The sequence below is a fragment of the Pseudorca crassidens genome, chromosome 3 (genome assembly GCF_039906515.1).
Source record: "Pseudorca crassidens isolate mPseCra1 chromosome 3, mPseCra1.hap1, whole genome shotgun sequence".
NCBI lineage: Eukaryota > Metazoa > Chordata > Mammalia > Artiodactyla > Delphinidae > Pseudorca > Pseudorca crassidens.
In genome coordinates, this window is record NC_090298.1 from 148608691 (window position 1) to 148633628 (window position 24938).

The 24938-nt window shown below is 45.9% G+C and overlaps 1 long non-coding RNA gene across 3 annotated transcripts; it reads right to left on the reverse strand.

Moving 5' to 3' along the window:
* Window positions 1–2860: 2860 nt before the first annotated feature.
* LOC137222128 (uncharacterized) lies at window positions 2861–24895 on the reverse strand. 3 transcript variants are annotated; one of them, XR_010942343.1, is made up of 6 exons: window positions 24535–24895; window positions 22813–22978; window positions 21665–21874; window positions 15146–15242; window positions 6244–10895; window positions 2861–4635 (listed from the first exon to the last, which is right to left on the reverse strand). It is a non-coding gene; the product is annotated as an uncharacterized lncRNA (long non-coding RNA). The 3 variants fall into 3 exon arrangements; XR_010942342.1 differs by having other exon boundaries at window positions 2861–3722; window positions 3989–10895; XR_010942341.1 differs by having other exon boundaries at window positions 2861–10895; window positions 24535–24888.
* Window positions 24896–24938: the final 43 nt, after the last annotated feature.

Genomic DNA, 24938 nt, shown 5'->3' on the forward strand with positions numbered 1-24938 from the left:
GGGGAGGAAAGAAAGGGATTACATATCAGACCTGGCCAACATATACAAGCCCAAACTGGCCTGTGGAAGATTCCGAGGGTGATAGATGAAGGTGGGGGGGATGAGATATAAACCGGGGAAGTAGAGTTCGTTGATATGGAGGGATCCTCTCCAGTGATATAGGATTTAACACTCTGGCAAGGGCCCCAGAGGATGGTTCCAATATGCTGATGGGACAGTACTTGAAAGATTCGAAAAAGCAATGATCCAAACTGAACAATGTAGAGATGCCAGAACTGCCACTGCAAACTGGAGGGAAGGACAGAAAGGCTCAGAGGAGTGGGCATACTAGAACGTGCCTACTGTATATGACAGGAAAACCCACAAGCTGCCCGTGTTCCTTGGGAAGGCCTGGAGAACTCTCCATTTAGCACGGAGATAAGAAAAGTGTTGGTGGGGGAGCAACGGTATCACGAGCAGCTCAATAGTGGCTGTTACAGAACTGGGCTCCACAGAACTTGGAGAATAAAATTCCAGAGTAGCAAAGACCGATGGAAGCACTCAAGCCTAAGAAACAAGATGGTGCAATTACCATAAAGGGCAACAAGGTCAGAATAGCAGCCAGGGGACTTGACCTGCAGGGACCCAGGCAGATGGCTCATCAAACATAGAAATCATGGGGACAAATTAGGACAGCCAGCTAGGTTTTGCTTAATATACCCAATCAAAAGACATCAAGAATGGATGAGCAAAAGAATGAGGTCAGAGATATTCATGGGCATAGGACCGAGGCAGCAACACTGGGTCCAGTGCTCAGAAGGGCCCTGTGCTTGGGGTTTAATGCTCTGTGCTTGCCGTCTTGAAATTCTTTTTTTTTTTCTTTGGCCACACCGCGCAGCTTGCAGTATCTTAGTTCCCCAACAAGAGATAAAACCCACGCCCTCAGCAGTGAAAGCGCGGAGTCCTAACCACTGGACAACCAGGGAATTCCCACCAGCTTGAAATTCTTAATTGCACTTGCCAGCTTGAAATTCTTCATTTTTCTTTGAATCTGCTTTGTAAAGGAAGTCCTATGTACGTTAAGACAAGAGAGATACACAGGGACTTGGAGGCTTGGCTCAGAGGCAGTGCCATCTCCCACTGCCTCCTCACCTCCTTTACGCCCTGACACCCCACATTCTGCGCAGCCTCTCCCTCCCTGACCCCTCCAGTGACTGCTGCAGCCCTCCACTCCTGGCAGCGGCCTGAGAGCAGGCACAGGGAAAGGTAGGGACAGGCACACAGGCTTCCCGGGGCAGGGCTTGGTGGCAGCCGTCCCTGCCCTTGGCACACTCAGCTGGCACTGGGCAAGAACAAGCCTCTCACCTACTCCCGATGCAGGTACCTAGACATCCCAGCACGGAGGTTGGTGAACCCTTAGGATTTCCTTCCCCTGAGCGTTGGAGCAGGTGGCCTGTGAGAAGGGAAGATTCCCGGCACAACTTCCCCAGCCAGGACACGGCACGTCAGGTGCTCAGCGCATCCCTATGCCTCATGCACCCTCCTTCCAGCCTTCCTGAGTCTGGCTTGTGTTCGTCTCTTCTGACTAACTGGAGGCTCCTTCTGGGGATGAGCCATAAAAAAACAAATTGTGTCATTCTGGTGATTCCACATCCAAGTTAAACACTCTGATATTTGCATTTAAATTGGCATTGCACAAGATGAAGAGGAATGGTGAAATTTATTAAATTTAAACTTTACATTTTCCTTGACTTAGAACTACATTAAATACCAGATTAAAAAAAAAAAAACACGGCAGGTTAAGAGAGAGATTGTGGAAGAAAGGAAAAGGTTTTTGTTTGTTTGTTAAAGAACCAATTTTATTTATTATATTTAGTTTTTGGTTGCGTTGGGTCTTCGTTGCTGCACACGAGCTTTCTGTAGTTGTGGTGAGCGGGGGCTACTCTTCATCGTGGTGTGCGGGTTTCTCACTGCGGTGGCTTCTCTTGTTGCGGAGCACAGGCCCTAGGCACGTGGGCTTCAGTAGTTGTGGCACCCAGGCTCAGTAGTTGTGGCACACGGGCTTAGTTGCTCCACGGCATGTGGGATCTTCCCGGACCAGGGATTGAACCCGTGTCCCCTGCCCTGGCAGACAGATTCTCAACCACTGTGCCACCAGGGAAGTCCCAGGAAAAGGTTTTATAAGTCAGTATCTTCATCAGCACTTTTCCCTTTTTGTTTTGAACGAAGGGCCCCCCATTTTCATTTTGCTCTGGATCCCACAAATTACATAGCTGGCCCTGCTCACTCTCCTTTTCCTGAGAGCACTGACTCCAGTAAATCACTTGAACAATGCCCCTATTCCTGTCCCAGACTTGGCTTCTAGCACCCTGACATAAGACACATGCAACTTATCCAGGAAAGAAAAAACTAGAATTCTCCACCCTCCCAAAAAAAAACCACAGAAGCAGCAAGAGACAAGGCGTTCATTGTGTCCTGTGGCCAGAGCAGAATCCAGTCTCTGCAACTGTCACACCTTCTCCTCCTCGCATCTCACCCTGAGCTCCTCTCTGAAATGGCGTCAGCAGGGTGATTGCTGAGGTTCTCTGATAATAACAGCTACCGTTTACTGAGCACGATCCATGTGTCAGACAGGTGCTTCCCACGCCTTATGGTCAATCCACAGGTCAACCCCAAGCAGCAGGTAACAGGATCCCCATGTTACAGACAGGACATAGCCTCGTGGGGTGAAGCCCAAGGTCACTCATCCAGCAAGTGACAGACCCAGGGTTAGGCTCCAGGGCCTTTGCTTTTCATCACCAGGCTACCCAGCTTCTGCTGCCCCGGTGCTAGCACTGGAGCCAGAGGAGTGCAAAAGACATGGTCCTTACAAGGGCACACCTTTTTTTCTCCTTAAAATTTTCTTTTATTGTCTTCTTCTGCTTACAAAACATAGGATTATTATTAAAATAAAGACAGAATACAAACACTGCAAGTTCCTATTTACACGTATTCCAGGCTGAACGATATTTCCAAACATTCTGCATTCAATCAGAAACTCCCAAAACAGAGATGGAACTCAAATTCAGTCCAAATCTGTTCCCCACCCCCCCAAACCCGCTTAACATCACTGGCAGGGTCAGTCCAGCCTCCTGGAATCACACAGCTCTAGTGACAAGGCTCTCATTTTTTTTTTTTTTTTTTTTTTTGCGGTACGCGGGCCTCTCACTGTTGTGACCTCTCCCGTTGTGGAGCACAGGCTCCAGACGCGCAGGCTCAGCGGCCACGGCTCACGGGCCCAGTCACTCCGCGGCATGAGGGATCTTCCCGGACCGGGGCACGAACCCGTGTGCCCTGCATCGGCAGGCGGACTCTCAACCACTGCGCCACCAGGGAAGCCCCAAGGCTCTCATTTCTATACTAGGAATTTACAACTATATTTCTCCAGCAAATTGGAAATCATGTCCTCACCATCTGTTCCTCCATAACCACCTCTCTTTGGTCTAGTTCTGCCCTGAGAACACACCTAACCAGATGAGATAAGACAAGCAGCCCAGAGACAGCCCCTCCAGATGGGGACGAACACTGCTGGTCTCCCTAAGAGCTTCTGCTAGGGCATGGCTTCCAGACCCCCTCACATCCTGGGTGCCTCTTCCACTCACTCCAGCCCAACAAAGTCAGATCCATGACTCAGGACTCTCTTGATTCCAAGTGTCAAAAACCCAAGTCAAACTGATTTAAGAAAAAAAAAAAAATGGGGCTTCCTTGGTGGCGCAGTGGTTAAGAATCCGCCTGCCAATGCAGCGGACACGGGTTCGAGCCCTGGTCCGGGAAGGTCCCACATGCCGCGGAGCAACTAAGCCCATGTACCACAACTACTGAGCCTGTACTCTAGAGCCCACGAGCCACAACTACTGAGCCCGCGTGCCTAGAGCCCATGCTCCGCAACAAGAGAAGCCACCGCAATGAGAAGCACGCGCACCGCAACGAAGACCCAAGACAGCCAATTAAAAAAAAAAAAAAAGGAGACACTGGATTTATTGGCTCAAGTACCTGAAAATCCAAGCCTGACAGGGAGGAACTCAAACGACATTATGAGCATGGGGGTCTCCCATCACATTGGCTCCACTCTGCAGTAAGCTCTCTCTAGAGGGTTGAGGCAGGAGCAGGCTTACATCCCCAGAGCTTACCATCCCTGGGGGAAAAGAAGGCCAATAAACGCATCAAAATTGAGACCTGCTGGCCCAGATTTGGATCATATTGTCATCCTTGAACCAACCATTGTGGTCAGAGGAATGAGACATGTTGATTGCCAGGCCTGCCTACACACCTACCTGGACCTGGAAGAGGGACTGAGGCCAGGAGAAGGTTAGTTTCTCAAAGGAAAAAAAGTCAAGTTATTTTTATAAGAAATGAGAATAGATGTTGGGCAGGCAAAACCCACACATGCCTTCCAAACACTCACAGCCAAAAGCATGGTACTATGCAGTCCCATGTGATCTGACAAGCCCAATGACGGTGAGATTCTAAGTCTTTTTGTCCTATCCAAAGGAGGAAGATGGTTTCTGGGATTCCAATGAGAGATGGGTATGACTCGGGTTCAAGTTCAAACTTTTCCTTTTTATCTCTTCTTACTTCTTCCTTCCCCAACCCACTGACACTGACCGAGACTCTATCCTGTTGAAACCAGAGGCAAAGAGAAAGGAGACACATGGTATGCCAAGGGACCTGATTCCGTTGACCTCCCAGAACCTTGGAGAACTGCTAGTCCCAAAGACCCTCCTTTCAGTGGAAAAGGAACTGGGGACTAATAGAATTATTTCAAGGTGCTCAGGGAAACTGATGGAGAAGGATCTGTTTCCAACCAATCAGTTTACACCACTCACTTTATATAATACAGATGCTTCTGTACAGGTTAGTAACCTTTAAAAAAAATCAAGTTAGCGTTTAAATGCACTGTGAAATAGATACTATAATAAAAACTAGCTACCATTTATTAAGTATCCTCTATTTGCAGGAATATTTTAAAACTCTAGGAAGTACATATTATCCCCATTTTACAGATAAGAAAACTGAGTCTCAGAACCTACCCAAGCTTCCAAGGGCAATAAGTGACCGAGCAAGGGTTTGAACCCAGGTCTGTCTGCCTCCAAAGTCCCCATTGTGTTTTCAATCACACACTCTAAAGGAAAGGAATCCCATGGCAATGCTTTTTATAACATTCTTGATAATGCCTCAGAATATCAATCTCATATATGCAAGTTTTTATATCCAAATTTGTTTACAGTGAAGTGCACCTGTGGGTTATTCTGATGGTTACTGGGAATAATCGGTATTGAATTCTTTCCAACACTGAGGTTACAGCCAAACACGACTTTGTTCATCCCCTTGAACATGCTCTGTGCTCCACTGAGCCTTCCACGTACAGTTTAACACGTGGTCAAGAGCATCAGCTATGGTGTCAGATTGCAAAACTCGGCTCCAACCAGCTGAATTGACCCTGAAAAAGTAGCTCATCCATTGAGGACCTCAGTTGTCCCTTCCATAAAATCAACGCAACAATAGGACCTATGTCATGGGATTTTTATGATGATCAAACAAAATCATCTAAGCAAAACTCTTAGCACCATACCTGGTACATAGTAAGTATTCCATAAATGTTCCTACCAGACTGTAAGCAACTTGAAGGCAGGAGTATGTGTGTGCTTTTCTTGACCACTGCAACCCTAGAACCTAGTTCAAGACCTTGCACATTATAGACACTCAATAAACATTTGTTGAGTGAATACCTTATTAAAGCTAGCTCACTTAATCCTGAACAAATCTATGAAGTAGGGACAGACAAGAAACACAATTCTTTTAAATGTAAAATCATTTAGGTAGTGCTAAGTTCTAGGAAGAAAAACAAAGAGAAGGACAGAAAGTGACAGGGAAAAGGGGGGAAGATATGTCATAGAGAGCCAAGAGCTAAATCAAGGTAGGGACAAAGCCAATGGAGGAGTGTTATGGACTAAATGTTTGCATCCCCCCAAAATCCAGATTGAAGCCCTAACCCTAGTGTGGCTGTATTTGGAAATAAGGCCACTAGGGAAGCAACGAAGGTGAAATGAGATCATAAGGATGGGGCTCTGATCCAATAGGATTAGTGTCCTTGTAAGAAGAAACACCAGAGAGCTTGCTCTCCCTGCCCCTCTGTACACACGCTTGGAGGAAAGCCCACGTGAGCACACAGTGAGATGGAGGCCACCTACAAGCCCAGAGAAGAGGCCTCAGAATGAAACCTACCTTGTCAGCAGCTTAACTTGGACTTCTCAGTCTCCAGACTTGTGAGACATAACTTTCTGTTTAAGCTACCCAGACTGTGGTATTTTATGACGGCTCGAGCTAAAATAGAGCATGTTCTAGGAAAAGGGAACATCAAATGCAAAGGCCCTGAAGGAAAACAACAAGGTCCTACAGTATAGCACAGGGAACTATATTCAATATCCTGAGATAAACCATAATGGAAAAGAATATAAAAAAGAATATATAGGCACTTCCCTGGTGGTCCAGTGGCTAATACTCCATGCTGCCAATGTGAGCGGTGGGGGGTGGGGCTCGGGTTCAATCCCCGGTCAGGGAACTAGATCCCACATGCCTCAGTGAAGAGCCTGCATGCCACAACTAAAGATCCTGCATGCCGCAACTAAGACTGGGCGCAGCCAAATAAATAAATAAATATTTTAAAAAAGAATGTATATATGTGTATAACTGAGTTAGCCTGCTGTACAACAGAAATTAATACATTATAAATCCACTGTATTCAATAAAAAAAGAAATTTAAAAATAAACAAACAACAAAGACCTACTATATAGCACAGAAACCTATACTCAATATTTTGTAATAACCTACATGGGAAAAGAATCATATATATATTCATATTTATTATATATATATGCTTTGCTGTATATGGCCTTTATTATGTTGAGGCAGGCTCCCTCTATGCCCACTTTCTGGAGAGTTTTTATCATAAATGGGTGGTAAATTTTGTCAAAAGCTTTTTCTGCATCTATTGAGATGATCATGTTTTTTTTTTCTTCAATTTGTTAATATGGTGTATCACATTGATTGATTTGCGTATATTGAAGAATCCTTGCATCCCTGAGATAAATCCCACTTGATCATGGTGTATGATCCTTTGAATGTATTGTTGGATTCTGTTTGCTGGTATTTGGTTGAGGATTTTTGTATCTATATTCATCAGTGATATCGGTCTGTAATTTTCTTTTTTTGTAGTATCTTTGTCTGGTTTTGGTATCAGGGTGATGGCGGCCTCATTGAATGAGTCTGGGAGTGTTCCTTCCTCTGCAGTTTTTTGGAAGAGTTTGAGAAGGATGAGTGTTAGCTCTGCTCTAAATGTTTAATAGAATTCACCTGTGGAGCCATCTGGGCCTGGACTTTTGTTTGTTGGAAGATTTTTTTTTTTTTTTTTTTTTGTGGTATGCAGGCCTCTCACTGTTGTGGCCTCTTCCCGTTGCGGAGCACAGGCTCCAGACGCGCAGGCTCAGCGGCCATGGCTCACGGGCCCAGCCGCTCCACAGCATGTGGGATCTTCCCGGACCAAGGCACGAACCCGTGTCCCCTGCATCGGCAGGTGGACTCTCAACCACTGCACCACCAGGGAAGCCCTGTTGGAAGATTTTTAAACACAGTTTCAATTTCATTAATTGTGATTGGTCTGTTCATATTTTCTATTTCTTCCTGGTTCAGTCTTGGAAGCTTATACCTTTCTAAGAATTTGTCCATTTCTTCCAGGTTGTCCATTTTATTGGCATAGAGTTGCTTGTAGTAGTCTCTTAGGATGCTTTGTATTTCTGCAGTGTCTGTTGTAACTTTTCCTTTTTCATTTCTAATTCTATTGATTTGAGTCCTCTCCCTCTTTTTCTTGATGAGTCTGGCTAATGGTTTATCAATTTTGTTGATCTTCTCAAAGAACCAGCTTTTAGTTTTATTGATCTTTGCTACTGTTTTCTTTGTTTCTATTTCATTTATTTCTGCTCTGATCTTTATGATTTCTTTCCTTCTACTAACTTTGGGTTTTGTTTGTTCTTCTTTCTCTAGTTCCTTTAGGTGTAAGGTTAGATTGTTTGAGATTTTTGTTTCTCGAGGTAGGCTTGTATTGCTATAAACTTCCCTCTTAGAACTCTTTTTGCTGCATCCCATAGGTTTTGGATCATCGTGTTTTCATTGTCATTTGTCTCTAGGTATTTTTTGATTTCCTCTTTGAGTTCTTCAGTGATCTCTTGGTTATTTAATAACGTATTGTTTAGCTTCCATTTGTTTGTGTTTTTTACGTTTTTTTCCCTGTAGTTGATTTCTAATCTCATAGCGTTGTGGTCAGAAAAGATGCCTAATATGAGTTCAATTTTCTTAAATTTACTGAGGCTTGATTTGTGACCCAAGATGTGATCTATCCTGGAGAATGTTCCATGTGCACTTGAGAAGAAAGTGTAATCTGCTGTTTTTGGATGGAATGTCCTATAAATATCAATTAAATCTATCTGTTCTATTCTGTCGTTTAAAGCTTGTGTTTCCTTATTAATTTTTTCTTTGGATGGTCTGTCCATTGGTGTAAGTGAGGTGTTAAAGTCCCCCACTGTTATTGTGTTACTGTCAATTTCCTCTCTTATAGCTGTTAGCAGTTGCCTTATGTATTGAGGTGCTCCTATGTTGGGTGCATATATATTTATAATTGTTATATCTTCTTCTTGGATTGATCCCTTGATCATTATGTAGTGTCCTTCCTTCTCTCTTGTAACAGTCTTTATTTTAAAGTCTATTTTATCTATATGAGTATTGCTACTCCAGCTTTCTTTTGATTTCCATTTGCATGGAATATCTTTTTCCATCCCCTCACTTTCAGTCTGTATGTGTCCCTAGGTCTGAAGTGGGTCTCTTGTAGACAGTATATATATGGGTCTTATTTTTGTATTCATTCAGGGAGCCTGTGTCTTTTGGTTGGAGCATTTAATCCATTCACATTTAAGGTAATTATTGATATGTATGTTTCTATTACCATTTTCTTAATTGTTATGGGTTTGTTTTTGTAGGTCCTTTTCTTCTCTTGTGTTTCCCATTTAGAGAAGTTCCTTTAGCATTTGTTGTAGAGCTGGTTTGGTGGTGCTGAATCCTCTTAGCTTTTGCTTGTCTGTAAAGCTTTTGATTTCTCCATCGAATCTGAATGAGATCCTTGCCAGGTAGAGTAATCTTGGTTGTAGGTTCTTCCCTTTCATCACTTTAAATATATCATGCCACTCCCTTCTGGCTTGTAGAGTTTCTGCTGAGAAATCAGCTGTTAACCTTATGGGAGTTCCCTTGTATGTTATTTGTCATTTTTCCCTTGCTGCTTTCAATAATTTTTCTTTGTCTTTAATTTTTGTCAATTTGATTATTATGTGTCTAGGCATGTTTCTCCTCGGGTTTATCCTGCCTGGGACTCTCTGCGCTTCCTGGACTTGGGTGGCTCTTGCCTTTCCCATGTTAGGGAAGTTTTCGACTATAATCTCTTCAAATATTTTCTCTGGTCCTTTCTCTCTCTCTTCTCCTTTTGGGACCCCTATAATGCGAATGTTGTGGTGTTTAACATTGTCCCAGAGGTCTCTTAACCTGTCTTCATTTCTTTTCATTCTTTTTTCTTTATTCTGTTCCATGGCAGTGAATTCCACCATTCTGTCTTCCAGGTCACTTATCCGTTTCTCTGCCTCAGTTATTCTGCTATTGATTCCTTTTAGTGTATTTTTCATTTCAGTTATTGTATTGTTTATCTCTGTTTGTTCTTTAATTCTTCTAGGTCTTTGTTAAACATTTCTTGCATCTTCTTGATCTTTGCCTCCATTCTTTTTCAGAGGTCCTGGATCATCTTCACTATCATTATTCTGAATTCTTTTTCTGGAAGGCTGCCTATCTCCACTTCATTCAGTTGTTTCTCTGGGGTTTTATCTTGTTCCTTCATCTAGTACAAAGTCCTCTGCCTTTTCATTTTGTCTGTCTTTCTGTGAATGTGGTTTTCCCTCCACAGGCTGCAGAATTGTAGTTCTTCTTGCTTCTGCTGTCTGCTCTCTCGTGGATGAGGTTATCTAAAAGGCTTGTGCAAGCTTCCTGATGGGAGGGACTAGTGGTGGGTAGAGCTGGGTGTTGCTCTGGTGGGCAGAGCTCAGTAAAACTTTAATCTGCTTGTCTGCTGATGGGTGGGCTGGGTTCCCTCCCTGTTGGTTGTTTGGCCTGAGGTGACCCAGCACTGGAGCCTACCCCTCTTTGGTGGGGCTAATGGCAGACTCTGGGAGGGCTCACGCCAAGGAGTACTTCCCAGAACTTCTGCTGCCAGTGTCCTTGTCCCCACGATGAGCCACAGCCACACCCCACCTCTGCAGGAGACCCTCCAACACTAGCAGGTAGATCTGGACAGTCTCCTACGGGGTCGCTGCTCCTTACCCAGGGTCCCTACATACACACTACTTTGTGTGTGCCCTCCAAGAGTGGAGTCTCTTTTTGCTCCAGTCCTGTCGAAGTCCTGCAATCAAATCCCTCTCATCTTCAAAGTCTGATTCTCTAGGAATTCCTCCTCCCATTGCCGGACCCCCAGGTTGGGAAGCCTGACGAGTCTCAGACCTTTACTCCAGTGGGTGGACTTCTGTGGTATAAACGTTCTCCAGTTTGTGAGTCACCCACCCAGCAGTTATGGGATTTAATTTGATTGTGACTGCACCCCTCCTACCGTCTCACTGTGGCTTCTCCTTTGTCTTTGGATGTGGGGTATCTTTTTTGGTGAGTTCCAGTGTCTTCCTGTCAATGATTGTTCAGCAGTTCCTTGTGTTTCCAGTGCTCTCGCAAGAGGGAGTGAGCACACGTCCTACTCCGCCATCTTGAACCAATCTCTCACTTTGCTGTATACCTGAAACTAATACAATGTTGTAAATCAACTATATTCTATATTTCAATTAAAAACAAAAAAAAGGCCTTGTAGGAGCTTGGTAGTCAAAGAACAGCAGAAGGCGGGTAAATGAGCAAGAGAGAAAGTAGTAAGACAGGACTTCCCTGGTAGCACAGTGGTTAAGAATCTGCCTGCCAATGCAGGGGACACAGGTTCGATCCCTGGTCTGGGAAGATCCCACATGCCGCAGGGCAACTAAGCCCACGCACCACAGCTACTGAGCCTGTGCGCTACAGCCTGAGAGCCACAACTACTGAGCCCACGCACCGCAACTACTGAAGCTTGCGCGCTCTAGGGCCTGCATGCTGCAATTACTGAGCCCACATGCTGCAACTACTGAAGTCCGCGCACCTAGAGCCCATGCTCCGCGACAGGAGAAGCCACCGCAATGAGAATCTCACACACCGCAACGAAGAGTAGCCCCTGCTCACCACAAGTAGAGAAAGCTCGCGTGCAGCAATGAAGACCCAATGCAGCCAAAAACAAAAAAGTAGTAAGACAGAGGATCAGAGAGCCAGGCCCGTCCTGCCCCACAGGCTCTGATAGCAGAGGGCCAGGAGAAAGCCACTACCCCAGATGAAATCATTATCATCATCACCGTAATATTTAACAAGGACAACTCATTCTTTCTCAAACTTATATAAAGTATAAACAAAGGACTTTTTGGAAAACTAAGGTACTTTTATAGTTCTATGGATAAATCATATTCTTGCCATGCAAATTCAGTTTCTACACTAATCAGACTTCTATGCCCATGACCCACTGTGATACTGTAGAGCAACTGGTGGAAACGGAATCCCTTCCGCACCCTCAGACAATGCCAATGCCAATGCCAAATGTGTTCCAACTATGACCCACCAAAGCCATGACCCTCAACCCAAGCTGGGACCCACATGAAAGGTACTAGGGAAAGGTTCCCATTTCTCTCCACTATCAGATCTGGTCAAGACTGTTGTTCTTCACAGCAGGGTGGATCAGCAGACCTAGTTAATGCTGAAATCACTGGAGGTAATTAAACAGGCAGGACTGGGAGGAAGGGAGGAGGGGGCTATGCAGATTTTCCTTTCTTCAGTGTCAACATTACAAAATTGGCATTGGTACCTACTTCCTCCTGATGCCATTTAGTTTTGGAGGCAAAAACCCAGGGGAAAGGAGTCAGATGGATTGGGAAGTCAGATGCAGAGGTCAACGTTGGGGTCTGTAGTTTTATGCAAAAATGTCTGCTTTTTATCTAAAGTGAGGATTTGCAACTGGGATCGATTTTGCCCACCCCTACCCGCCTGGGGCCCTTTTGGCAACATGTGGAAACATTGTCCTCGGGCTATGTCATTCTTTCAAAGGTTGTAGACTGCCTCCTTCCCTCCTGTTTCAGAATCAAGTCAAAATGGAAGTTTATGGTGAGAATGCAAAGGTATTATGGAAACAAAGCCCAGACAGAACATATGGGCTTAGAAAGCCACCAGGAATCAGAGTGCCCAGTGCTCTCTGTCATCTCTACCTCTGTTTTCTCTCCCAAAACATGACTTTCTTCTCAACCGTCTTGCATATAGTCTAGTAGTATACTACGCTCAGCCCCACTTTGACTCTAAAAGTCCCCATGTCTCTCGGCTTGGCTGCCCTTAGTTAACTGGCTTCCTCTGTCAATACCCCAGTGATAATTCCCAGAGGAGGGATTAGATGGGTGTAGCCTGGGCCATTCTTCAAGATGACTCTGGCCGCAGCCAGACGACTGCAACTTCGTGAGAGACTCTGACAGAGAACTGGCTAAATGAGCCTTGTCAAGCCTGAGGACCATGAGCAAAAGGGGACCCTTGTGGGGGTGGGGGGAATGAAACAGGAGGGAGGGAGGCAGGGCACAAGCTTTGAAAGAAAGACATAGCCCGAGGATATGATATAAACTGATTAGAACCAAATGGGTGCAAGATGGTGGACAAGTCGACTTCCACTAGACCTTGAGCTTCAGTATACGCTCACATCAGCAAGCTAAATGACACACCCACAGGCGCCATGACAGTTCCAAGATCAACCATAAGGATCAAAAAGTGGGCGGTGGCCCAATTCCTGGAAATCCCCGCCCCTTCCTGAAACAGCTGGAATGCTCCTCCCACTCATTAGCCTATGAAATTACCCACCACTATAAAAACTGACAACCCCCATACCCTGCTGCCTTTCTCACCTTCTGAGGTGGCCCACACTCTGTCTGTGGCGTGTGTTTCTCCCAAGGCCGCTCTCGCCTTCTGAGGTGGCCCATACTCTGTCTGTGGAGTATGTTTCTCTCTAAATAAATCCACTTCTTACCTATCACTTTGTCTCTCACTAAATTCTTTCTACAATGAGACATCAAGAACCTGAGCTTCGGGCTTCCCTGGTGGTGCAGCGGTTGAGAGCCCGCCTGCCGATACAGGGGACACAGGTTCGTGCCCCGGTCCGGGAAGATCCCACATGCCGCGGAGCGGCTGGGGCCGTGAGCCATGGCCGCTGAGCCTGCGCGTCCGGAGCCTGTGCTCCACAACGGGAGAGGCCACAACAGTGAGAGGCCTGCGTACCGCAAAAAAAAAACAAAAAAACCCCCAAAAAAACCCTGAGCTTCATTAAGCCCTGAAACCAGGTGTGTGATCTCAGTTGGAAGACTGTGGGTTTTGGCCAGGTTCAAGTCTCGGCTGTGTGGGTTCAGGTCCCAATCTGAGGTGCACGGTTTCAGAAAGTTTGGTGACACTGTTGTCTGCTGTAATGCCAAAAAGTAGGAAACATACCTCATAAACATGATGATCTGACCAACCTGCCTCTAGTAAAATACAAAGAAGAGAGAGAAGCTAAAAAAAGGAACTTTTTTGGTTTTCAAGCAGAACGCAGAGGTTATGTAAAAGCCAGTGTTTTCTGGGTTTGAAAATAAAACTACTTCTCACTCCCAGCTTCTCCAGAGGGCAAACTATTCTCAAATTAAAATGGCTTTCCAGCAAAGGATGAGCATTGCATCTTTTGTTAAGAGCTCAGAGAGGCTTAAGGTACTTCATCAACCATTCCAAACAGACAAAATCCTTCTAAAGAGCTTAAGGGTGTGCCTTCCTATCTCCATAAACAACAGGATTTCTGAGATTCTTAAGGGCGCTGTCCCACAGTGGTTTGAAAAGGCATCCAAGGTAGAAAAGGACTTACAGGAGCCAAAAAGATTTGTGTCATGGTTTTTTTCCCCATGCAAGGAACTCCAGTAAAAATCATAAAAATCCTCAAAGTTTTTTTAGAATCAGTTTGAACAAAAAGAGAAGGAGATACATAACACTCTGATACAGAGCTCTGAGTTCTGTAGGAACTAAGGCCCCCCACCCAGATGGAGGATGCTAACTGCATGCTAAGACCCCAGGCTGCTCAGAACCTAAGGAATGATAATATTGACCTTTCCTGACCCTCACGACTTCAGTCAACTCAAGCTCTGTCAACCTTTGCCCCAATTCTAGGCTGAATTCTCTGCTCCAGCCCCTTCATGAATATGTATATACCCTTAGCTTAAAACTTCCCCAGTTTTGTTTGGGGGAAGATCCCAGGTGTTCTCTTTGCTTACTGCAAGTAATAAATCCTTCCTTCTCCCACTCTTTGACTTGGTTATGTCATTTGGCTTCCACATCTACCAAGAGGTAAACCCAGTTTGCGGGTAACAGGCAGAGCTGCAGAGAAACATTGACTAGAACTGGACCCTAATCAAGGAACCCACAATACATTTACTGCAGCATTCAGATGCCTAGCCCACAGATGGATGTTAGGTATGGAAGACAGATAAGTTATCTTTTTACTTCACAGATACTCAGATCAAGACTCATTCTTGGGCTTCCCAGGTCGGTGGTGCAGTGGTTAAGAATACGCCTGCCAATGCGGGGGACACGGGTTTGAGCCCTGGTCTGGGAAGATCCCACATGCCACAGAGCAACAAAGCCCATGAGCCACAACTACTGAGCCTGCATGCCACAACTACTGAAGCCTGTGCACCTAGAGCCCATGCTCCGCAACAAGAGGAGCCACTGCAATGAGAAGCCCGTGCACCGCAACGAAGAGTAGCACCTGCTCGCCACAACTAGAGAAAGCCCGCGCGCAGCAGCGAAGACCCAATGCAGCCAAAAATAAATAAATTAATTAATTAATTTTTTTTAATTCATAAAAAAAAAAAGACTCATTCTTGAAGAGCTGTAACTAAGAAACCACACTCAAGGCACCTCCAGTCATACCTGGAAATGATACCAAAGATGAGATCCTGGACTTCAAGCCTGAACCTGATGGCATGAGAAGTTTGGGAGCGTCTCGCGATGGAACAAGTTCATTTTGCTGAAAGAGGAAAAGAAATAATTTGTGGTCAGAAGCAGACTGTGGCAGTTTTTAAATATGGCCTCCAAATTCTTTGACGTTCATGGAATGTCTCCTTCCCCTCAATCTTGGCTTGATCCATAGAAAATAGCAGAAGTGGCCCTTTGCCCATTTCTGGCCCAGGCCTTTAGAAATGAGCAGCTTCTACTTCCTTCCGTTTCCTTTTGGATCCCACCTATCACACTTTGAGGGAGTCCAGGCCACAGCGAGAGGCCAAGTGTATGTGTTCCAACAGACAGTCCCAGGGAGATCCCAGTCAGCCTCAGGGGCCAGACCTGAGGGTAAGAAACGCTTTAAGATGACTCCAGCCCTGGCTGATATCCGACCACAACCAGATGACAGACAGTGAGAGAGACACAACTAGGAGAGCCCAGTCAGGTCCCAGAACCATGTGAGGTAATAATTAAATGAATGTTTTGAAGCCACTAAGCTTTGGAGTGATTTGTTACACAGCAATCGATAACCAGAACAAATACTTTCAGTAGTTTATATAATCTCAAATTGTTGGAATGTGTGACAATGAGCAAAAATAACTTTAAAAATTATAAGGAGTCACTAAAATAAAAAAATAAATTAAAATTTACTATTAAAATGACACAAGGCTTTGGAATCAGCAAGAACTACATTCAAATCCTGGTAGGCATCCGATGAGTTGTATGACATTAGATAAGCTACCTAGCCTCTCTGATTCCCAGTTCCTTTCTCATTAAAATAGAGTTAGTTAAGAACACCTATCATATAAGGTTGTTGTGAGGTTTAAAATCAGAGAATAAACGTAAATCCCTTAGCCCAGTGCCTGGTAGTTGCTCAATAAACAGCTCTCATCATTGTTGCCAACATGATGGCTAGCAAGATCTCTGGTGATGAACAGCCCGCCTCTCATGTAAGAGCACTAAGAGCTCTTTTAAGCAGGCTGACCAAGTGCCAGTTTGCCTTGTGCAACACTGGCTGGATGACTGTGGAAATACGCATTCCAAATAGGGCTTAGGCATTTGTTTGGTTCCAGATGGAAATCCCTCTAGTACAGTTGCTGTTGGAAATAGGCTCACCTAGACTTGAGCATCAGTGGGTATGAAGTGAGAGGTGAGAGGAGAACAAGGTAAAGGAGATAGACTTCTATACCATGGACAAGACCAGCGCTGTACACAAGCAGTCAGTTTCTGAAGAGTGGATGGAGGATCTAGTTTGATTTCATGTTAGCTAGTCAATTCAGCTAGTTGAATGTTAATTAAAAACTGACTTTCACAAAGACCTAAAGTTCATGCCACAGAACAGCCAAAGCAAGAGGCGGTGAGGCTCATGACATAAGGAAGCTTGCGATCCAGTTAAGGATGTTAATTCGGTCATTCTTACACTTCTTCACTCATTCCACTACCAGAATGTCTTCCCCTAGCTGGTCTCTTTTTTTTTTTTTTTTTGCGGCACGCGGGCCTCTCACTGTTGTGGCCTCTCCCATTGCAGAGCACAGGCTCCAGACGCGCAGGCTCAGCGGCCATGACTCACGGGCCCAGCCACTCCACAGCATGTGGGATCTTCCTGGCCCAGGGCACGAACCCACGTCCCCTGCATCGGCAGGCAGACTCCCAACCACTGCGCCAATGGGGAAGCCCTGGTCTCTTTGCCTCTAGTCCCACCTAACTGCTATCTTTACCACAACCCAAGTAAACTTTATAAAATGTGCTTCTAATCCTGACACTCTCAGGCTTTTAAATCTTTGGTGGGTCCCTGTTGTTCTTTGAACAAAGTCCAAACTCTTTAACATGGTTCAGAAAAAAAACTCTGTCTGGTTTAAAACCCTCCAATGGTATCACATTGCTTCTAGAATGGAATCCAAACTCTTCCCTGTGCCCTACTAAGCCTTGCATGAACTGGATCCTCTCTGACCTCACCTCTCCCCATGCTCTACCTCCCCTCCCTCATTCCACTCCAGGCACGCTGGCCATCTTCTTGTTTCCCCCAGCATGCCTCAGAGCCTTTGCACTTGCTCTCGCCTCTGCTTAGAGTACTCTTTCTTGAGTTCTTCGCACAGCTGATTCCTTCTTAAACCTCCCTAACCATCCAATCTGTTACACACACATCAAAGAGTCAGTTGACTTTCTTAACAGCACTTATCATAAGCTGTAATTATCTCACTTCTTTATCTGTAGGCCCCATGAAAGCAGGAATCCTATCAGCCAGGGTCACTGCAATATCCTCAACTCACAGAACAGTGCCTAGTATACAGTGTGTGCTCAAACTTTGTTTTGAATGAATGACTCTCCATTTTGCAGACTTGGAATCCAAAGCTCAGACAGCTCAGGAGACTCGCTTAAGCAGCAGAGCTGAGTCTGACTGATTTTGAAGTCCATGCTCTAGACCAGTGCTGCTCAAAGCAGCTGGTCAGAGAACTATCTGTTACCGGTCCAAGCCTAAGGCAGTGACGGACTGCACCAAAACAGGGAAGAATACAATGCTACTTTCATGGAGCATATCTTGCTATGAAAAAAATAGCGGCTGAACTGCAAACAGTGTGCCTAGTGATGTCGTTGATGTATTACATTCTGTGGCAAGCTCCCTATCGAATGGGGAGCTAATCACAAACAGCTGGTGTCGGCACTCACCTGTGCCCCACGCTTAGATTAGCATTAGTCTGGCGACCACACCGTACTCCTTACTCTTCTTCATGCCTTAGCCAATGACTTCCTATGAAGCACCTGCTTTATTCCTGGCTCCTTCTTCCTCTCTTCTGTGGGCTGGTGCACAGGAAGTGTCTGATAATTTGTATTGCAGATGAAGAGAATATTGAGAAGGTTTTTTGCTTTTTTTTTTTAATGTAGTTTTTCAAAGCCAGCAAACAAACCTATTTTTTTTTATTATTCCCCAGTTTTGGAATTTTCATGAGGCTCCAAGCTCCAGAAAGCTATTCTTGCTGGCTAGTTGGCTAAGCTCTCAGTCAGAGTTCTGATTTCCAAAGCAGAACTGTGCAAACTATTTTTATTATACACACTGGCCTCACAGCCTAAGGCAGTGACAGCCTGAAAAATCCTGTGATGCCGGGGCCTGTCCTTATGTGCTCTTAATCTCTAATTATACTGGTGCAGAGCTCCCTAACCAGAATCTGCCCCCATTCTCCATCACCATGGGCTTTCTATCAGTGCTTTCACTTCTAACCTCACCAAATAGCCCCCCAAACACATACACGCACACGCACACACACACACACACAAATACCCCATGCCAAGATAGCATGCTAGTAAGAAAGACTTGCTCAGTCATTCAAATATTCAATGAGAGCTTTCTCTGTGTCAGGAACTGTGCTAAGAGTTAAGGATTAAAAAACACAGTCCTTGTCCTCTGGGATCTTTCTGAGCTGAGTCAGGAAGTCAGACGAAATATGACGCAAACAGTGTCACGATGAATGCTATGAACAAAAGTCCTAAAGTTTTCTAAGATGTCAAACAGGCACCCTAATCTAGTCTGCTTGCATACGGTAGTGAGAGCAGAAGAGACATTTAAATGGCAGCTTGAATATCAGCGTGAATGCTTTGTCTCTGCAGGAGTCACCACCAGAGCTGTCATGGCCAGCGACTGTATCAAGCACTTTAGATGCAGGAAGTCATTTCGTCTTCACAAAGGCTGAAGGCATGGGAGCCATTTTTATCCTCATTTTACAGATGAGGAAACCAAGACACAGAGAGGAAAAAGTACCACTCCAAAGCTTCACAATCAATCAGAGATCAGGACCTAGTTCTGCTGGATTGTGATGTCTAGCTTTTAACCATTGCACTCTGCTCTAATATGGTCAAAGCCTTTATAAATAAATACACTTGCGTAGGCGTCCCAGGGCCAGGAAGAGGTCCGTCTATAATTAGAGCTGTCCCTGATTAAACATGGTGTTAGGAAATACACAATGGTTCCCGGGTGCTACGCTCTTCAGTGTTATGCCCATAAAGTACGATTCACTCCTACTAAATTGCCTTTGTTGTCAGTAATTATTGGTCCTGGAAGTTTCTAGAAGGATGAGTTGCCAGGTTGCATCTGAAGGACTTGAACCCAAACTCATCCAATTTAATCATTTGTGAGCCAACTTCCTGGATCAGACCCCATACTAGACTTGCGGATATCAAGCAGAATAAGTCACAACCCTAGCCCTCAAAGAGTTCATCTGGTATTGAAGGAGACAGGTGAGTAAATGGACCGCTATGTTATAATGCAATGAGTGGTAAACATAGAAGCATGTACAGGGACCAGAAGTAGCATAGAGGAAAGGAAGTCTTTCCAGAGGAGGGGGTTTCTGGGTTGGGTTCTAAAGTATAAATAGGCTTTCAATGGGAACTCAAGAGAGAGGTTTACACATGCATAAGAGGTAACAGCAATGGGCAGTAGCATGTACTCAGTTTACTATAAGCAGTTTTGTCTTATCAGAGCATATAATGAAGGGTGCAGAGAGGCAAGAGATACAGCTAAAGAGGTTCCCAGCATCCAATCACGATGGGTCTTATGTCCTAGGATGGGATTTTATCCTGAAGACAATACGGCGGGAGAGGCATGGTTCTAAGCCCTGGAAATGATACAGTCTGGTTTGCTTTTGAGAAAACTCACTCTGGCATCGGTAAGGAGGCCAGATGGGATAAAGTCAGCCAAGAGGCAGGAAGGACCTTTAAGAGTATAAATGTCAGATGCAGAGGCTGGTGCTCAGATGAGAGCAGTGAGGTTAGACAGGAAGGAGTAGATGCGAGGATAACAACAAGAGGACCGGGTGACTGGCTGGATGTGGACTGTGAGGGGGCGAGAGGAGGCCAGGATGACGCCCAACTTTCTGTGCTGGGCGAGTGGGTGGGTGCTGGTACCATGAGCTGAGGCAGGGCCTTTAGGAAAGTGAGCGGGCAAGAGAAGAGGGGGTGGGAGGACGACGAGCTCCTATCTGGACTAGCTGAGGTTACTGAGCCAGGGGGTGGGGATCAGCGGGCAGGGCAGAGCTCCAGAGAGAGGCTCTTCTCTGTTCCCACAGGGAAATACCTGACAGGACTCATTCCTGGGCAGGGCAGGAGTATGTGACACCCAAGCTGTGGGTGCCTCTAAGATGCAAACCGTCAACTACTGAAACCAGCTGACTGCTATAACAAAGCATGCGTTGTGTCCCGCATCTGAGGAGAGGATGGCCCTAGAGCAGGGGTCCCCAACCCCTGGGCCAAGGACCAGTACAGGTCCGAGGCCTGTTAGGAACCGGAGGTGAGCGGCGGCTGAGTGAGCAAAGCTTCATCTGCCGCCTGGACCATCCCCCTCCCCGCCCCAAACCGTGGGAAAACTGTCTTCCACGAAACCGGTCCCTGGTGCCAAAAAGGTTGGGGAGCGCTGCCCTAGAGGATCAGTAAGACCAAGGCAGAACCCTTGATGTCCCGCTTATTTATTCCCCATGCTCCCCTTCTTTGTAAGTGACACTACCGTACACCCTAGAGCTCAAGCCCAAACCCTACAACTTACCCTTCAAGCCTCCCTTTCCCTCCCCTCATCCACTTCATCTAATTCATCTTCAACCACCACTCTATCTCTCAAACACCCCGTCACTCGTGATCCCTCATCCTGCGTTGTTGTCTTCATAAGCATTTATGCTATCTACATATACTATCTAGTTTATACTACTGAATATAACACTCTATGTCGGTCTACTTGCTTGCTGACTATGTCCCCATTGGAATATAAGCTCCAAGAGGATGGGGGCTTTGTCCTGTTCTTCATCATATCCCTCATCCCTACAACAGTGCCTGGCGCACTGTAGGAGCTCCATAAGCGCTTCTTAAATGACGGTCCGCATCTGAGCACTTCTCTCTCGCTCTCTCTGCTGCCACCACACGGATTCAAACCCTCACACAGTTCCCGGAGTGCTTCCAGCACACACTTGGCAACTGACGGCCTGTGGGCCAGGACGGAGGGGGAGGAGCCCGAGGTGACGAGCCTTTACAAGTCCTGGTACCTCTCCAATCCACCCATTTTTCACGAAGCAGCCGGAGTAGCCCTCTAAGATCAGAGATCATCTCACTCCCCTGCTTAAAATCTTCCAGTGGTCCTCAAGGCCCAGCATGCCCACCTCTGCAACTCCACCTCCGATCACTTTACCCCTTGCTCTCTACTCCCCGTGCTCTGCTTCTGTCCCTCCACCCAACTGACCTTCAGTACCAGCCACACCTCTGTCCTCCCCAGCAACCTGCAGGGATCTCCGCTCATACACCGCCTCCTCAGAGAAGCCTTCTCTGACCATCCAAGCTGAAGTGCAGCCCTCCTCCTCTCCTGCAATCCCAGGCACCCTCCAGCACGTCCACCTGGTTACTGCCTTCACATCACTTATCACAGCCTGTTCTCGTTTACTGAATTGTTGATTTGATTATTGTTTCTCTCTTTCTTACCTCTCTCTCCCCCGGCATGTATTCCAGTGTCCAGAACAGAGTCAAGGCTCAATTATTATTTGTTGGACAGAACTGTGTTTCCACTAGCGTGATGGTGATGATGATGGTAATGATGATGTCGATGACGCTCATACTAATGACGCTCCCCACGATGAGACGCTGGTTTGATTCTGTGGATTCAAGGACTGACTGGAGCATGTTCTTGACCATCTAATTAGAGACAGAACCCATTGTTACCAGCTTGGTCTGGGCTTTGAAGCTAGAATGTGTGTGTGTTTGTGTTTGTGTGTGTGTGTTTTCTTCATACCAGGAGACCTCACAGTCATCATTAGGTACAATCTACCACCTGTCTCCAGGGAGACCCACTCAGTAAAAGCAAAATGAGCAGGTGTCAGGTCTCCTCTGTCACTCTGCAAGATGGGGCGGATTAACTGTGTTTGGTAGACAATAAATATTGAGACAGGAAGTGCTCAGATCAAGAACTTCTCTTGGACCCTTTAGATGTTCTTTGCAGCTCCTGCACTCACTCTGCCGGAAGGATTCTGAGGACATGCTAGGGAAGAGAGAAAATGCAGTTAACCAGACAGCGCTGGAGGGAGGGATTAGGGCTGATAGCCAACAGGGGCTGCAGAAGAAAGATTCTGGCCAGAAACTGAAGCATGATGACCTGTCAGTTTCAGTAACACTGGGGAAAACTTGAACTCATCTCCTACTGCTCCTAAAAAAGAGGCATATGTTAATGAACCTCAATTCAGAGATGGAAGAAATCTCAAACAATTGTTTCATTTTACAGATGTGTAACTTGAACCCAGAGTGGAGAAAGGACTTTCCCAGGGTCATACAGAAATTCCATAACTGATCTAAGGCTAGGATTCTCACTATTTGAAGGTCAGTGTTTTTCTCACACACGACAACACAGGTGCAAGCCTAACACTGAAGCTAAATTAAACTAAGTTATCCATGTATGGCCACAGAAACTAGCAAAAGCCTGTGTCCAAAACTTACCCAAGGGAATTCCCTGGTGTGGCGGTGCAGTGGTTAGGACTCCACGCTTTCACTGCTATGGGCCCAGGTTCAATCCCTGGTCAGGGAACTAAGATCCCACAAGCCGTGCCCCGCGGCCAAAAAAACAAAAACAAAATACTTACCCAAATTCCTATGGCTCGGGCTTCCCTGGTGGCGCAGTGGTTGAGAGTCCGCCTGCCGATGCAGGGGACAAGGGTTCGTGCCCCACTCCGGGAAGATCCCACATGCCGCGAAGTGGCTGGGCCCGTGAGTCATGGCCGCTAAGCCTGCGCGTCCAGAGCCTGTGCTCTGCAACGGGAGAGGCCACAACAGTGAGAGGCCTGCATACCGCAAAAAAAAAAAAAAAAAAAAAAAATTTCTATGGCTCTCATTTCCAGCTCACTTTCCTCTTGGTTCATGGCCAGCCTATTACAAGGCACAGGTATCACTTCCCCTTTGACTTCCAAGCAGGTGCTACCAAATGAGGCAGGAATATCTGTTGGTAGACAACAGGGTTGCACACGCGACTTAAGCAGCAGGTGAATCATATGAGATAGTGAACACTCTTTGAAGCCATGTCAATCAGAAGTCATGATTCTCACTCCAAAAAAATGTGGGAAAACAGGACCATTCAAGAATATCGAGTGTTCTGTGTGGGATGGAATGACTTGGGGAAAATAAGAGGAAAAGAAGGTTAACTTAGAACCCACTCAGGGTTCTAAGTTATCAGGTCACATATCTGGGAGCTCAGAAGAATGTTTCTATAAAAAATATAAATAAAAATATATTTCTAAATAACAAATGTGGAAACTGAGATCAAAATAACAAAAGATAAGGAACCACAAAGCACCAATCAGACCTCAGGTCCAATCCTAAATAATACCTTGGACAAACAGTCTAGATACTTAATCTTTCTACCTTATCTTTACAGTAAGGATAACAATGGCAATAAAAACATAGTCATCACTTACTGATCGCTATCTCTACGACAGGCAACGAGGTAAGCACTTTATATGCCGTCTTTCAACTCAATCTTCATCTCAATCCCAGGAGATGTAGGCATCATCATTCCCAATGAGAATCAGAGAGATGAAGTAATTTGCCCAAATTTATAACCAAATCGCAGAACCAAGATGTGAATTCAAGTTTAAGCTCTTAATCATTATATTTCAATCATTATATTTCAAGCTAGCTCTTTGTTCATGTTCCCTAAATGATCGTTTGTGTCCCTTCCGGTTCTTATTCACAATCCTTGTCATATCCTCCACAAAGAAGGTGCAATAAGGCTCAATCCTCCATTGCCCACTCTCAAACCATCTATTGCCAAAGTCACTAAATTCCTGGTCAGCTAATTGGGGGAGGGGAGGCCAGGAGAAGAGCTCCCTGTGCTGTCCCTTCCCATTCCAGCTAGAGAACTCAGAATCTAGCAGGCACAGGGAAAGGAGGGAGAACTGTAGCACCTAATTTTCTTTTCTGGGGGTCAACTTCCCCTTTGGAAGGAGGGAGCTGGGCTACAGGGCCCCTGAGGGGACCAAGGAACTGCGGCAAAGGGCATGTGTTCCCAAGTGACTTAACTTCTCAGTTCCTGTCCCATCTTCAAAAGGAGTGATAGATAATAATTGCACGAACTTCACAAAGTTACTTAATTAAATCAAATAATTCCCCAAAAGAGCTCAGCAGAGTGCCTATTATTACCTATTATTGCTATTGCCATTACTATCATCATTCCAACTCCTGCATTCGCGGTGTCTCTATTAAGCAAGGGGATTCCTTCGTGAATGACTTTAATTTACAAATGCATTCACTGGTCTGTCTAAAGAGCGGCTCTAGAGCCCTGTATTTACCGCTTTCCCTGGCACACTGACCAGGTTTTCTGCCTCCAAAGGAAGTCTGCGACTTGCAGAACTGCCATGATAGTACCAGCAAAGACTTCCCTTCCCCTTCTCCCTCGGCGGCGGCGCGAGGCTTCAGCTCTAGGGTTCGGGAGCCCGCCCACATCAGCCACCATTGGTAGCCCCGTCGCTGGCGTGATTAAGGCCCCGCCCCCTTCTCTCTGGGACCACTCTGAGGCCATCTCCGAAAGCGGAGGGGCCTCGGAGGAGGGCCCGCGATGCATCCTGGGTTTTGTAGTCCATCTGTAAGGCTGCAGCCTGAGAGCTGGGCCTTGCGACCCGGGGAACTACAATCCCCAGCAGCCGGGCGGAGAGCGAAGAGAGGGGGCCCTCGCGTCACGTGGGCGCTGGGCCTGGGCGGGCTGCTTCTCAGTGCG